Source organism: Garra rufa, chromosome 16 (genome assembly GCF_049309525.1).
Source record: "Garra rufa chromosome 16, GarRuf1.0, whole genome shotgun sequence".
NCBI lineage: Eukaryota > Metazoa > Chordata > Actinopteri > Cypriniformes > Cyprinidae > Garra > Garra rufa.
In genome coordinates this window covers 43,774,698-43,785,338 of record NC_133376.1, presented here as the reverse complement: position 1 = coordinate 43,785,338, position 10,641 = coordinate 43,774,698, and the positions used below count along the sequence as shown (strand labels likewise).

General features: G+C 37.2%; 1 long non-coding RNA gene across 2 annotated transcripts; it reads left to right on the top strand.

The window, feature by feature from the left end:
• The first annotated feature begins 1,134 nt into the window (after positions 1-1,134).
• On the top strand, positions 1,135-2,286 carry LOC141287879 (uncharacterized). 2 transcript variants are annotated; one of them, XR_012339568.1, is made up of 3 exons: positions 1,135-1,871; positions 1,989-2,022; positions 2,182-2,286. It is a non-coding gene; the product is annotated as an uncharacterized lncRNA (long non-coding RNA). The 2 variants fall into 2 exon arrangements; XR_012339569.1 differs by having other exon boundaries at positions 1,135-1,516; positions 2,182-2,227.
• Positions 2,287-10,641: the final 8,355 nt, after the last annotated feature.

The following is a 10,641-nucleotide window of genomic DNA, read 5'->3' as shown; positions in this document are numbered from 1 at the left end:
CGACTGACCAGGGCGGAGCCGGAAAGACGATGGAGCCCGGTGGAGCTGGTGGATCGACGGGTGACGGTGTAGAGGAGGGCATCGAGAGCCGTGGTGGAACCGCGGGGTCGAAGGGCCGAGGCGGAGTCCAGGACTCGGAGGCTGGAGGCGGAGCTGAGGAATCCTCCAGCCGAGACGCCGATGGAAGCTGGCAGTCCCGCGGCGAGCCCACTGCACAGGTGGTGGGCTGAGGGTGAGCTGAGGGGCTGTCAGGGGACAGCAGCGGCCAGACAAACATGGCATCAGATGACAGAGGGTGGGAATTCCGGGCAGACAGGACAGACAGATATTTCCATATCAAAGTCAATTAAGTTACCAGAGTTCTCTTGGGCAAGATCCGAGAAGAAGTCTATTAAATCCCCAGAAATAGATCCAAGCTCACCCTCAGCGGTGGTGCAGTGGGCAGGGCTCTCTGTAGCCCTCTCTAGCTCCACGTCATACTCCACCGTCACGGATGTTGCAGTCGGCTCTCGCACCTGGTCCGATGTGTCCGGCTCTGGCTCTGGCTCTGGCTCTCCATCGTCGGTGGGCTCGGGCTGCAACTCCGCTTGTCGGGGTGATGTTGGGCTGGGTTCTGGGTCAGGTGTGGGGCTGGTGTCGTCCTCCGCGTTCGACGAAGATCTGCTGGACACCCACACGATGAAATCAGCGATGCTCTCTCGAGGACCTTCCCCGGACAACTGCCTCTTGATGGTGTTGTTCAGTCCCTTACGGAAGAAGGTACAGAGGCAGTAGTCCGGGTAGTGCGTGTAAGGCACGAGGTGGACGAAGTCTCTGGTGTAGTCCTCGAGAGAGCGATCCCCCTGCTCCAGGAGAATGATGCTCACAGCAGGGTCCATGATAAAAACCAAAAAATAAACACTGAGAAAAACGAAAAATAAAGCAGGGGAAACACGCTGGGGAACTGTTTAGGTCGGTCCTTCTGTAATAGGTGTATGCAGGACTAGACGAGACGATAGACGATATTCACAAATACAATATATTTAATATAATTCTCCAAGAGGAACAAGGCAGGAACACGAAGAGCTTTCACACACATCAAACGTTAAGGACCGACAATACACTGAACTCAAAGGCTGCGTCCGAAATCGCCTACTTCTCTACTATTTAGTAGGGAAAAGCAGTAGGCGAGCAAATAAGTATGTCCGAATCCTAAGTATTTATAAAAGAGTAGGCGAGAATTAGTAGGCGAATGCACTACTTCTCGCGAGATTCGGGTGTACGTCTACTTAAAGTGCGTCCGAATATGCCTACTTAACTACTATATAGTAGGAAAAAAAGAGTACGTGAAGAAAGAAGTACGTCCGAAACCTCAGTATTCACAAAAGAGTAGGCGAGAAATCCCCGGATGTCCTACTGCTTCAGCCCAGATCCTGAAGTCTTCATCGATGGATACTTTTCAATCCCAGGAGTCCACAGGAGGCCAAAACGTCATCATCGAACGTGATTGAGAACCACGGCGAGGGTGTTTACAAATGTGAGTATTACAACCAAAACACGGTTCCCTGTCTTAAAAATCATATTTGTTGAGCTACTTTCTCGTAAACTGTTGATTTGCATAAGGTGCCAAGATGTTATACAGTATGCTATAGTTAGTATATTTGTGATTTCGCTGTTAAAACATGTTTTATGACGTATAGCGAACATTAAGCTTCAGGTAGCACACGCACGTCTTTAAAAGCGGATTTACATAAAACATATACATTTTAAAGACGTTTAATAAATGTCTATTTATCAAATGACAGGAAAATGTTCTAGACTAGAGCAACACAAAACATCTGAGTGAGTGATGGACGTTATGTGAGAATTCACTGTCACTGCTTTACATTAATGTAAGTAATGTAAATAAACACATGTACATATAGTAGGCCTAACTGAACTTCAAACTCATTTCAAACAGAGCTATAACAGGACTTTTCTGATTCTTGATTTATGTGACTTTGTTGCAGATGTTTTGTGGTGGAGCAGGACCTGAAAGGAAAGGTGACTGCAGCATTTTTGGGGAAAAGTAAAATCCGAAACTTAATATAAAGATTGATCATTTTGTAACTTCCAATACAGAGATCTAATGACACTGTGCTGTTAAAATGACAGTTTTTGTATTATATTTGTGCATCTTTGTATAATCTGAAATGTCTGCAGACTGGTGTGTGCAGTGACAAAGGAGAAATCCACAGCAGCATCCTGGAAATGAGAGCCTCCATCACTCCACCTGCCCTTTGTTTCATCTGGACCAGATGTTGCTGCGGTGTCTTCATCAAAAAGACTAGAAGACCAATATGTTTAATAAAGCTTTGTTCCATGTGTATTTATTTATGTTCATGGTTACTTTTATTATTTTACTAATTTATTCATGTTTCCTGATGTTGTCAGTAAATAAAATATAACATTTTCATAAGCCTATGCATTTATTCATTACTTCATTGAAAAAAACAACAACATTATTGTTTAACTAAAAATATCATTAATTATTAGTCAGCATTTATCATTATTATTGTTGGTACGTGTTGGAGTGGGCTAGCAATGCATTCTAAAGTTATTTTAATTTCTAAATAGTAATACTTAAATTTTCCGAGTGTAAAATCAACAGTCTTCTCCAAAGGTAAGATCTTTGAGCAACTGATCGACGTCTCTTTTGTGCAGATGTTGTAAACATGGAGGAGAGTGTACTGGGTAGGGTTGTCATGTTACTGATGCCATGAGGTGTCGCTGTCGCTCAAATTTTTGTATTATTATTACTGCAGAATTTATAATTCCATACAAACTAAGGGAAAGACTTAAGTATCTTTAACAAAGAACAATCATGACAGAAAACATAACTATAAAAGGTTTGCGTACATAGTACAAGATTAGATACAGAAAAAAAAAATTAAATATATTTGAATATTCATAAAATCGCAATGAATTAAAAATTGCCTTTGTTTTTGTTATTTATTTATTATTATTTTAAGTTTCAGGGATGAAAGGACAGAGAAATTCAGCAAGAAAAAGGAAAACAAATCAGATCTAAGCTAGTTTTGCACAATTTTGCCCATTAACATATTCAAGACAACAAATTTGGGGGTTTTAGTGATTTTATTATTGTTAAAAATATAAAAACTTCAATCAATCCAAAATAAGCAAATTTCATCAACATCAAAATGTTTACAGATAGATGAATTAAATCCGTCGTTCATATCATTTCATGTTGCGCTTGTTATAACGTCATAGGTCACATGATAACGTCAACATGGCGGAACGCATCCATACTCAACGAGATTTGGCTGTTGAGTAGGTACTCTTTTAGCGCTCGTTAAGTAAGTACTTATTGAAATTAAGTACCTACTCATTGAGTAGGCGATTTCGGACGCAGCCAAAGACTGACTCTTAAAGACAAACTAATCAAGAAACACAGGTGACATTGATGACTGATAATAAAACACAGGTGTAACAGATGACGGTGACGAAGGCTAAACCAAATGACAGATCAACGGGGGGAAGACAAATGGGAAAAACCAATGACAGGACAGACAGAACTGTGACAAGTACACTTACTACATAAAGTACACTTATAAATATACTTCTTTTTGGAAGGGAATTTATCTAAACAGTAGAGACTGCTATCAGGGATGAAAGAAGAATTAATTTGAGGTCCAACCAACTAACTAAATAAAAAACAAATAAATAAATATTTTGGTGGTCAGATATTGTGTGGCAATTTCAAGCTCAGAGCTAATCACATTAACAGATTTAATGGCTTTCCTGTTATAATAAGTTATGATGTTTAATGATTTTCTAATCTAAAAACAAGAGATCATCAGGGTCATCCCAGCTCAGATCTCTAGAGGCTGTTGATTTAATTCAGCTTCAGAAGAAAATAAATTAAATGTTGTATTTAACAGATTTTTAACCTTATTTGGGAATACACAGGAGGTGTCTCAAGAATAATTAACTGGTAATTTTAATTATTTTCTAGCAGCATAATGGGTGAGAAAGTTTTAGAATCATCAAGCGTTAAATTAAGTAAATTTTGTACACACACCTCCAGTCAACTCACTTCATCTACTGAGATGGATCTATCATCATGATTCACAGTGACATCTGAGGTGCTCTGATACAAGAAATAAGACAAATGCAGTGAGCTCAGTGTGAATAATAATGAATAGACAGCAACACAAGACAGGTTAGTGTCACCAGACAATTAAAATGCAAACATTTGCACATGTTTGTGAATAAATTGCATGTGATGCACATAGTTTCTTCGGTGATCATTAATCAAGCAGCAGTGAGAATGGCAACAGCACATTACGTCTCATATGATATTCATACCCATCTCTCACAGCATAATTTCCTTTTGAGGAAATTTCAGGATTTGTTTCTCCTTGACAGTTCGTAATTTGTGAAATATTACCAAATTATAAATCTCCATAAAACTGGCGAACATTTGTTGTACTGTAAAGACTCCATCTGGATTGGAGGTTTTGAATGAAAAGGTTTGTCAAAGCCAATACAAGAGTATGAACAGATCCAGAGAAATCTCCATAAAACCACTGAATATTGACTATAGCTCATTTAGACATGCAAAGCAGACAGATAACACAACAAAGCCAGGCTGGATTTTCTTCAGCTGAGCTCTGTGGAGTCTGACTTGAGATGCGTGTCACATCCTGAAGATCCTAGTCCCGGCTGCACGGTTTCAAAGTGTGTCCGGCCTCATTACAATTTCATTACAACAACCAGAACAGGGAATTCAAGCAACTTCCGGTTGCTGCAACAGGATAATGCCAGTCTAGCACTAGTTCTCCTGTCTCAAATGCAATTGTTAATACATTAATTATTACTAATGAGAAGGGAAAATATATAAACACAAGCAGATGTTATTTCATAATTTTCTTCAGCTGTAGCCTATTCTGTCTGGATTATATGGAAAAAGGTAATTGTGACTTTTTATCTAAAAATTCTAAATATTTCTCAAAATTCTAATATAACTTAAAAAAAAAAACTCAAGCAATCAATCAAAATTTATTTATAAAAAAGTTAAGTTGGCTTGAGAAAGCTGGACCAGAAAAAGCATGTTGTTAGCATGATTAGCACGTTTCTAGCATCATTAGCATGTCATTAGCACGTTGCTAGCATGGAGTTTACTGATGCTGCGTCAGAAATCGCATACTTCCCTACTATATAGAATTCGAAAAACAGTATGTGAGGCGAGTAGTATGTCCGAATTCATAGTATTCAAAATACAGTTGGAGTCGTCACATTCGAAAAATGGCGGAAAGTGGAGACGCGGCGGATGTAGTACGTCCGAATTCTATTCATACTACCCATATACATACTATATAGAACATACTTTTTTTAACGGTTGGGAAGTATGTTCAAATTTAAATGTAGCACCTACTGAAGCAGTATGCGATTTCGGACGCAGCATGAGACTATACTTCTAACATGACTAGCAATTTGTTAGCATTTTTCGAGCATGATTAACATGTTGTTAGTATGTTTCTAACATGATTAGCAATTTGCTAGCATGTTTCTAACATGATTAACATGTTGCTAACATGTTTCTCACATCATTAGCAAGTTGCTAAAATTTCTAGCATGATAAGCAAGTTGCTAACGTTTCTAACATGATTAGCAAGTTGTTAGCATGTTTCTAACATAATTAGCAAGTTACTAGCATGTTTCTAACATGATTAGCATGTTGCTAACATGATTGTAACGTGATTACCAAGTTGCTAGCATGTTTCTAACATGATTAGCATGTTACTAGCATGTTGTTAACACAATTCTAGCATGATTAGCAAGTTGTTGTTAACATTATTCTAACATTATTAACAAGTTGTTAATATGTTTCTAACATGATTAGCATGTTGCTAACATGATTGTAATGGGATTACCAAGTTGCTAGCATCATTACCATGTTTCTAGAATGTTTGTAACAATTAACAAGTTGCTAGCATGTTTATAACATAATTAACAGGTTACTAGCATGTTGCTAGCATGATTAGCATGCTGCTAGCATGTTTTGTAACAATTAACAAGTTGCTAGCATATTTATAACATGATTAGCAAGTTGCTAGCTTGATTAGCAAGTTGCTAGCATGATTTTACCATGATTACCAAGCTGTTAACATGACTAACATGTAACTAGCATGACTTGGAAATTACTAACATGTTTACTAGCATATACTAAGCTGTACAGTAAACTAAAAAGCTAAAAAACAACAACACAGAACTACGTTTTTATAAGCTGTCGATCTAAAAAAAAAAAACGAGTGTTTAAGACGAAAAAAGTAGAGCGCAACATGTCTTATTACTCTGAGAACAACACCCACTGGAGGTAGGGTTGCCACCCGTCCCTTAAAATACGGAATCGTCCCGTATTTGAGAATGAAATTGCGCGTCCCGTTTTGAATCAATACGGGACGGGTTTTGTCCCGTATTTTTTATTTATATATTTTAAAGCAGCGTCTCGTGCAAATAATCACTGCGGTAAAGCCAGCCGCGGTTTAGAAAAACACGGTCAAGCCAGCCTCGATTGATTTTTAGTGTGCGCGCATATTACAGTGATTACGGTAGTTTCAGGAACAACACAGAGAGAACGCGCTTGCAGAGCGCTTTTCATTTAGAAGCCCAGGACTGAGAGATAATACTACAAAATGCTCGTGAATTTTTACTTACTTATTTATTTGCATTTCTGCTTTAATATCCGTTTTATTAATTGGTGTACTTGACGGTTCTTTTCTGAGAAATGGGACATTATTAGATTTTCGAGTCTAATAAGTAGAAAAAAAACAACGATCAGTTCTTATTCAGGATGGCCCATATTATATGCAAAACTCATATGAAACCTTTTTTCTGCAGCATTTTTGAGATATGGGACATTGTTACATTTTAACGGGGTATATAGACCCCATTTCTAAAAAGTAAAAAAAAAAACATGACCAGTTCTTATTCAGGACGTCCCATATTACTCCGCCCCCCCGTCCCGTCCCGTCTCGTATTTTTGGGTATTAAAAGTGGTAACCCTAACTGGAGGGAAATTTAACGGCGACAGTAAACATTCATGATTTAACCATGTCAAAAGTTTGTTTCACCACCCTGAAAGGAGGAGATTGGTCTATGTCTGTGCACCCTTTCCTTACCTTCCTTTTGTTGGAGAAATGATCCAACTGAATGGCCCAAGGTGAAAAACCTACAACTATTTGTGTCCTTAAACTCTCGTTTTTTGGGTCGACAGCTTATGAAAAGGTAGTTATGTGTTTTTTAGCTTGTTTACTTTACACCTTGTCCCATAGCAGCTTTTAGACATTCTTCTGTTTTTTTTTTGTTATAAGTCAGAAATGACAAGGAGTATGCTTCCCGCAATACAAAGTCAATGGAGAGCGTTGGATTGTTTTCCCCCCGGTGTGGGCGTGGCCTAAATGGGCTTTGTCTCTAGATGTTAAATTGCTTAGATAATTCTCAATATGACATGAGCACAGCCTGTCTAAAAACAACAAATATTCATCTGGAGGTGGGAAATATCATATCACAGTATAGGTACAATGACCTTTGACCCTTTGGATGGGATGTACAGCTCTAGACGACAAAAAAAATGTTCTTAAAGAAAAAAAAACATAAACAACACTGAAGCCTTGAATACTGCATCTTCTAATTAGATTTTTATCTCTTTTTATCACGTCTAGCTGCTAATTAGTCTTTAAAAACTCTCGGGTCACTTTAATAATTAATAGTTATTTGGAAAGCACTGCAGCTAATGTAAGTATATAAATCAGGTGCAAATTCAAGTCCAGAACTTAAAAAAAAAAGAAAAGAAGTCTCCAAAGTAATCCCTCATTTCTAATAAAACATTATTTTTTAATAATGTCTCCAATTTATAAAGAACCGGGGCTCTCATTCATAAGCCTTGTTTTTATATTTCCATTAATTCCTGTAAAAGCTCTTCTCAAATTCCAGATGGACAATCCGAGACAGTTAAGTTGGCTTGAGAAAGCCGGACCAGAAAGTTGAAAAGTTAAAAAAGTTTAAAAAGTTGTTGGCATGATTAGCATGTTACTAGCATATTGCTAGCACGATTCTAACATGATTAGCAAGTTGTTAACATGTTTCTAACATAATTAACAAGTAGCTAGCATGATTAGCATGTTACTAGCATATTGCTAGCACGATTCTAACATGATTAGCATGTTGTTAGCATGTTTCTAACATAATTAGCAAGTTGCTAGCATGATTAGCATGTTACTAACATATTGCTAGCATGTTTCTAACATGATTAACGAGCTGGTAACATGTTTTAACATTTTTAGCAAGTTTGCTAGCATGATTAGCATGTCACTAGCATGTTGTTAGCATGATTCTAGTATTATTAGCAAGTTGTTAACATGTTGCTAGAATGATTAGCATGCTACTAACATATTGCTAGCACGATTCTAACATGATTAGCAAGTTGTTAACATGTTTCTACCGCTATTAGCAAGTTGTTAACATGTTGCTAGAATGATTAAGCATGTTTCTAACATGATTAACGAGTTGGTAACATGTTTTAACAAGATTAGCAAGTTTCTAGCATGATTAGCACGTTGTTAGCATGATTCTAGCATTATTAGCAAGTTGTTAACATGTTGCTAGAATGATTAACATATTACTAGCATATTGCTAGCATGATTCTAGCATTATTAGCAAGTTGTTAACATGATGCTAGAATGATTAACATATTACTAGCATATTGCTAGCATGATTCTAGCATTATTAGCAAGTTGTTAACATGTTGCTAGAATAAGTAGCATATTACTAACATATTGCTAGCACGATTCTAACACGATTAGCAAGATGTTAACATGTTTCTAACATAATTAACAAGTCGTTAGCATGATTAGCATGTTACTAGCATATTGCTAACATGTTTCTAACATGATTGACATGTTGCTAGTATGTTTATAGCATGATTAGCATGTTGCTAGTATGTTTCTAGCATGATTAGCATGTTGTTAGCATGTTTCTAGCATGATTAACATGTTGCTAATATGTTTCTATCATGATTAGCATGTTGTTAGCATGATTCTAGCATTAGCAAGTTGTTAACATGGTTGTAACGTGATTACCAAGTTGTTAACATGTTTCTAGCATGATTAACATGTTGCTAGTATGTTTCTAGCATGATTAGCATGTTGTTAGCATGTTTCTAACATGATTAGCATGTTGTTAGCATGTTTCTAGCATGATTAACATGTTGCTAGTATGTTTCTATCATGATTAGCATGTTGTTAGCATGTTTTCTAGCATGATTAGCATGTTGTTAGCATGTTTCTATCATGATTATCATGTTGCTAGTATGTTTCTATCATGATTAGCATGTTGTTAGCATGATTCTAGCATTAGCAAAGTTGTTAACATGATTGTAACGTGATTACCAAGTTGTTAGCATGTTTCTAGCATGATTAGCATGTTGTTAGCATGATTCTAGCATTAGCAAGTTGCTAACATGGTTGTAAAGTGATTACCAAGTTGTTAGCATGTTTCTATCATGATTACCATGTTGCTAGTATGTTTCTAGCATGATTAGCATGTTGTTAGCATGTTTCTAGCATGATTAGCATGTTGTTAGCATGATTCTAGCATTAACAAGTTGTTAACATGATTGTAACGTGATTATCAAGTTGTTAGCATGTTTCTAGCATGATTAACATGTTTCTAGCATGTTTCTAGCATGTTTTTAGCATTTTTCTAGCATGTTTATAACACGATAGTTGGAAAGCACTGCAGCTAATGTAAGTATATAATTCAGGTGCAAATTCAAGTCCAGAACTTAAAAAAAAAAGAAAAGAAGTTTCCAAAGTAATCCCTCATTTCTAATAAAACATTATTTTTTAATAATGTCTCCAATTTATAAAGAACCGGGGCTCTCATTCATAAGCCTTGTTTTTATATTTCCATTAATTCCTGTAAAAGCTCTTCTCAAATTCCAGATGGACAATCCAAGACACGATATTAACAAGGTCTTTCTAACAATGCTCTGTGATCCAATGCCCGTGTGTTTACACAAATTATGTTTTCTCCGTCTCTCTTCTGGCCGGATTAAAGGAATAATTAGTTTTGGGTTCCAGCTCAGTGGTGGTGTGGCACATTTCCCCCGCAGCGCCACAATTTAGGATGTGTGTGCTCGTGTGAGGAGCTTCAGAGGGAGACAACAGGAGAAACGCGGTCTGACAGCACTGCTGGACCAGCACCTTCTGAGCTCTAAGACCTGAGGAGTTTAATAGAGAACAGCCATTAATAACCAGCACATGATTATCCACTCACCCACCCAATCCTTTACCCACATTCACCACACAATACCAGACATTCTGGACTCACAATGCCTTCATTATATTAACCCATCATCAATCTGCATACAAAATAACACCGGAGGACTGATTAAATTCGGCTGATTACACCTGTGAATTAGCCATTCAGAGCACAATCAGGTAAAAAAAAAAAAAAAACCAGGAATCAAGATTGTAATCACTGCATATTATTAAATATGCAAAGAAAGGATATGCTGTTATTATGAGAAAGAGGAAGAAAAGTTTATGTGGCACAATAGTCAAATGATTAATCACTTACTTATAGCCGTGATGGGAG